We start from the raw sequence: 6,202 nt of genomic DNA, 5'->3' as shown, positions 1-6,202 counted from the left end.
GACACTGACCTTGGCCTGGCCCAGGCCCTGCCTCCTGGCCTCACTTTGCCAGTGGGGACAGACCCCTAGATAAACAGGAAGTCACTCCCCACAGAGGCCCCAGACTGCCCGGCCCCAGCCTTCCATCACCCACACAGACCCCCCTCTGCAGGCCGCCAGCGTGACCTGCTGGCACTGCGCTCTGGACCAGGCCGACCCAGTCTGACCCCCCCTGGCCTCCGCACATGAGTAAGGTCACCTCCTGCCCAGGCCCAGGCCCTGCCTGGGGTCCCCATCCACCCTCGTCGTTCCTGTTCCTCCTGAGCCCATCTATATGCCACCAGCACGGATAGCGTCCCCAGCCCAGCCTCAGCCCCGCCTCTGTCCCCGGGCCTGGTTCCCGAACCATAGCTCTCTGTGCAGGGGACAGCCTGGAGTCTGAACAGGGGACAGCCTGAAGTCTGAACAGGGGACAGCCTGGAGTCTGAACAGGGGCCCGAGTGACCCTGGGCCCGGGCCCTGAAACACATGCTCCGGCAGTTAGGAAGCCCTGGACGGTTGTGGCTGTTGTCACCATTGCTGGGGTCACTGGAATGGATTTGCGGAGCCAACGTGAGGGGGAGCTGGGCTGGGGTCCCCCTGCCCAGAGGAGCAGCTTCCTTGCTTTGGACGGGGTGCCGTTTGTTCGGGAGTCTCAGCCGTGTGGCAGGAGGGGTCAGTACTCCTGTCCCTGGGAGCAGGCCGAGGAGTCTCCGCCGGGTCACCACGCCCCAGCTCTGGGCTCGGGGCCAGCAGCAGATCTTCCTCCTGCTGCGCAGATTTTCAGGCAGCAGCTGCTCTGCATCCTGGGAACTGTCGGGCCTCGGGGTCCCACGTGGCCCCCCACCCCCGCCACACAAAGCCTCATGGCAGTCCCTCCCTCCCTCCCTCCGGCCCTCCTTGGGTTAAGTCTTGGCAAGGTCGTGAGACGGGGCTGACTCTCCCCTTGCACAGGTGAGGAAACTGAGGCTCCAAGAAATGAGTTGCCTCTGAGGCCAAAGTCCCTGGGAAGTGGAGGCAGAAGGCGGGTCTCTGAGAACAGCGGCTTGTTTGGAGCCAGGGATCCTGGGTGGTGGCCCCCAGGGAGACGGCACATAGGTCAGGGTGCACTCAGCTGCTGTGCAGACCCAGGGGGTGTGCACAGGGTAGGGGGTTCTCCCCCAGGGGACACTCGGGAGGGGAGCGTGTCTGGTCTGACGGGGCTGTGTCACTGGACACAAAAGGTGATCTCCCTACAGGACCCAGAGGCTGCTCACCAGACAGCACCAGGGGGAGGTACCTGAGCCGTACCTTTCGGAACATGGTAGGGACATCCTCACATCCTCACATAGACCTAGCCCTGAGTGCTAGTGGGCCTTCCAGTGTGACCCAGGTGGCACCTAGTGCAGCCTCAGCGGAGACCTGAGCCAGAACCCAGCAGGGCTGCCGAGCTCCGACCACAGAATCTGCTACTCCAGAAGCTGCGGGTCCCAGGGTTCGTCATGCAGCAAAGGATGACCAGTGCACCCCAGTGGCAGAGGCCCACAGCCCCTGCCACCTGCCAAGCGCCCCTCCCCCCCAGACCTCAGCTCTGAGCCTCACTTACCTGCAGCTGTTTGAGGGCTCTCTGGGCTTGCTCCGGCTTCTGGTACTCCACAAATCCAAATCCCATGGAAAGCAGCACCCCTGAAAGATGGGGAGCCCCCAGCCAGTGGGGCTCAGAGTGACCCAGGACCTCCGCTCCCCCCCACAATGGCTCCTCTCCAGGCCCACCTTCTGACTAGCCTTCCCGCTGAGCCCGCCACCTGAGGCTCAGGACTGTTAATTAACCTTTGATTGACATGAGGATTTCATCATAGAATCCCACCTTCAGGAGGGTTAGGGACAGAACAACCCCAACAATTCATCAGGGGACGTCAGGCTTCCAGAGCTGTTTGGGACATAAATCAAACGGAGGAGGAGGAAAGGATTTTAAGAGAAGGTTTAAGGGAAGGTATCGAGGAAAGAAAAATCGGGGGGGGGGGGGAAGAGCGATGCGGGGGTGAGATCAAAGGAGAAATTTGGTCAGAGATAAGCGAATTATTTATTTTTCCTGCTCTCGATCTCTGGGCTTTTGAGGGCTCCACGCTGATGTATTTGGACGGCTCGGGGCCGCCTGCTGCAGAGGCCACCCCAGCCTCCGCCCTGGCAGCCCCCAGCACACTGGTTCCATCACCAGCAGCTGCCCCTCCTCGAGGCCCGGAGCCTTTTGAAGTGGGTCCTGCTGGTGTTCGTCCCCCTCCTGGAGGGGCATGCACGTGGGGCTGGCAGGACAGCTGCCCGGGTGGGGGCAGGAGCCGAAGGTCCCCTCATCACTCATGAGCCTGTTTATTTGGGAACCAGAGTCCCCCCTTCTCTGGTTATTACTCAAGTCCCCTACCCATGACACTGCCCCATTCCACTTTTGCAGGAGACGCCCATCTTTCCTTGCTCACGGTACACTTGGCTTTCAGAGGACAGATGGAGGTGGAGGGCCTGAGGATGCGTGTCCCCAGAGGGCTTAGGACAAGGTGGCTAGAGGCATCGCCCACGGCCAGACACCAGAGCTCAGACTCTAGCTCTGCCTCCACCACTGCGTGGCCCTCACAGGTAGAGGGACTCCAGATCCTCAAGTCCATTCTGTGCCCACTTTACATATGGAGAAGCTGAGGCTCAGAGACGCTAATGTCTGCCAACAGGCTGAGGTGCCTGCCACAAGTAAATCCAACACCTGTTCCTGTGATGGTTGGTGACTGGCTAAGGGCTCCTGGGATCAACTCTCCTCTGATTTTCTAGTTATCAGAAGAGCTTAGGGCACTGGGCCACCCGTCTTCATAGACAAGCTAGTTGTGTGCTAATAAGAGAGTTGTCATCCAAATGGGTTCCTTTAAAATCATGGATAGCTTCCTGTTGACCAAGAAGAGTCACCTTCAAAGATGACGGCCATCGTGTCCCCAGTGACTATCAGATCAGCTACCACCACATTCAACTCGGTACCAATGCCAAGACTGGAGTCCAGATGCCTAGGCTGACAATCCAGGCTGCACTTTCTGTGACCCTGAAGCACGGGGACCAGTGGCCCTGCTTCCTTTTCAGCCAGCAGCAAATAGATCCTTCCTCCAGGAGACCTTTGACAACTCCGCGGGACCTTGAGGAAAGCTTCTGTGACATGACGTGCCAGGTGCTGTTCTCAGAGCCCAACACATTCTGGCTCATTTGACCCTTAGAACAAGTCCATGAGATACATACCAGTGCCCCCATTTTACAGGGGGTGTAAATGAGGCTCAGAGGTGAACAAAGGTATGTAAGCCTGTTTCTAGGGGCTGTAATAGGTCTCCAGAAATAGGTCACTATTAAGTCTCTGTATTTCTAGGACTTTAAACCTAGTTCCCAATTGCAAAGCTGCTTTGTGTATAACCTCTGGGGAAGGGCACTTTGGGATGCAAATGATCAAGATTGAGGCATCTCACCTGGAGACACCCAACTAGAATAGGAAGTGTCCAGGCAGTAGAACCTCCATGAACAGTTTCCCAGTCCCTTTTACGGAGACCCCAGGCCCTGCAGGGCTGGGATGAGGGCTGGGGCGAGGGCTGCCCCAGAGTAAGAGGTGCTGATGCCATTCAGGCTTGAGTGAATGGCACTGTGGGCCATGGCCCACCATTCTGGGTGCCCCTTCCCTCCCCTCCCACCAGGTACTAGGACATCAGGCCTCATCAGCACTAAGACAGCTGGGTTGACGTCGAGTCCATTTTATTTTATTTTTTAAGCAGAGTCAAGTTTCTACTCTCCTCTTCCAAGAGGACCATTCCACAAAAGCACAGCAGCACCCGCTTCTCAAATTGGTGCTTCTTACACCTTCCCTTCATCTGGTCTGGGACTTGGGATACTGTCACCAGGCTTTCAGAACAGGCCACTACTCAGAGCACTTAGGAATCAGACCCCAGGCAGAGATTTCAGATGACGGTTTCCTGCTGGGACCTCAAGGACTCAGCGAGACTCAAGCCCAAAGGGAGAGGCATCAAAAGGTACCATGGGTGTCCACAACTGGGGACTTCCCAGAAGATGTGAGTCAGGAATCTTTGGCGCTCTGGGTAGGAGGGTAGGAGTTGGGAAATGACAGCCATCATGAAGTATCAGGTCTCACTTGATGTTTTAAGACCACTCAATTCTTACTGATTCTCAGAATCGGCAGATAAACAGGCTCAGAACAACTTATGAGAAAGGATTCCCCCAAGTGCTTATAGTGAGGACACAAAAACATAGAGATAGGACACAATCCGGGTTCCCCAGGCTCCATGGTGCTCTACGGGGCTCTATAAGGGTAGTGACCTTGGCCAGCTCCCAAGCAGTAGAACAGTCGGGTGCATGTCAGAAGACCTGGTGTCCCACTTGGCAAAATCCCGCCCTCGAAGCTCAGGGTGGGGAGTTTCCCAGTTTTTTTTTTTTTTTTTTTTGGTAGTTAAAAATGGAAGTAGGGAAACCTCTTTGGCCTCCCAAGGCAAGGAGGTTCTGGGAAGGACTCATGGGCCAAGGTGGCAGGTGGCCCTTGCCCGTAGGTTTTCACAGAGGTACTAGAAGGGGCCTCAGGCACCAGAGTCTCCCCCACCCTTCAACAGAACGCAGCTGGGTCTCTGGCCAAAGCACCCTGCAGTCTTCAGACACCTGCGGAGGCCCCACAACAGCAGGACTGGAGCCCACCCTGCTCCTACGGGCTCCGGCCTTCCTGTCCCCATGGAGGTTCCCACATGTGGAGCCCAGAGCCAGCCAGTGCTTCTGGAGAATATTTCTAATACAATACAGGGTTTTATTTCTTAAGCCAGGCCACAAAAAAGAGTTCCCCCTGGCCGTCCATCCTCTGCCGCCTTCTGGACCTGCCTCCCTACACCACCCAATTCGGCACCTGTCAGGCAGCAGTGCAGTTTCAACGTCAGTGAACCGCAAGAGAAGCATTGGGTTCCTCAGTGACACAGGCTACACTTTGAGCGCTCACTTGTCCACATCACTAGTGGCCACAGCTCTGGATAGCAGACTCCCAACTCACCCTTTCTAGACCTTTGTTTCCTACAGATATGTAAATACACACCTTCGATTGCTTTGCATTTGTCAGGGGGCTGTAGCCCACCCTGCATGCAGAGGTTCACCCAGAGCATTACAGAGCTCAGTCCACAGGGGCACCTGTCCAGCCTCATTCACCAGCTTTTTGCCAGCCTGGGGTGGGAGTGGACCCCTAAGTCACCCCCTCTTGGTGGGCACTTATGTCATCCCCAATTCATTCCTGTCACAGGAAGGTTAATATGGAATGTCTGTAGCCATCCTGAGAAAGCCCAGGGTTGATTTAACTTGGGGGTAGAGTGGCCAAGGCCAGCACCCACACTCAGGGGCAAGACTACAGCCCTGTGGTGTGAGCAAGATGCCTGGTCTCCCACGTGTTTCGAGCCCCTTTAGAAAGTAGGGGGCTAGACATCCACTGGCCCCTCTAGACAGAACAGTGTGATGATCAGGCCATCAAATTGCGATGAATTGTCCTGAGGGGAAACTTGGGTGGTTTGAGTGGCAGGTCCTGATTGTACAATGCAGCCTCCCATTTCTATTTACCACATGAAGCCTCTGTCATGCATCTAGTCCTTAACAGCTCATTGGCTGGTTCCACCAACCCCATGTCACAGGTGGGGGAATTGAGGTGAAGGGTTAGGGAACTTCACCCTGTTCTCTTAAAACATTCAGCTGCTCAGTGGCAAAGCAGGGACGTGAAATTGGCCGGAAGTCCACAGTCCTAGCACATGCCCCAGCCCATCTGCCACAGGCCTGCATTCAGATAGTACAGAAGTTCCCCTTGGGTCCCCCGGTTTGCATCTTGCCACGGAATCTTAAGAAGTTAACCTTCCTATGTCACTGTTAGCTAAACCCCTGGATCTAGCCCTTCTCCTACCTAAACCCCTGTTCTTAATGCCCGAGGCAGAAATTCAGCCTCATTTCTGTGGGAACCAGCTCAGGGAGGTTATGTTCTCCGACCCAGGCTTGTCCCAAACCAGGCTGCACTGCCCCCACATGTGATCTTGGGCAGGTTGTACTTGGTCCATCTTCTTGTTTGCTGATGTGAACACTCCCAGACAGCTGTGTTCTAGACACAGAAAGCACCAAGTAACTGAGGAGTCCCAGGCCCAGACTCTGGGTCCTCCACCTCCTC

This window comes from Callospermophilus lateralis, chromosome 1 (assembly GCF_048772815.1).
Source record: "Callospermophilus lateralis isolate mCalLat2 chromosome 1, mCalLat2.hap1, whole genome shotgun sequence".
Classification (NCBI taxonomy): Eukaryota; Metazoa; Chordata; class Mammalia; order Rodentia; family Sciuridae; genus Callospermophilus; species Callospermophilus lateralis.
The sequence above is the reverse complement of the archived record's forward strand: the minus strand, read 5'-3'. Positions refer to the sequence as shown.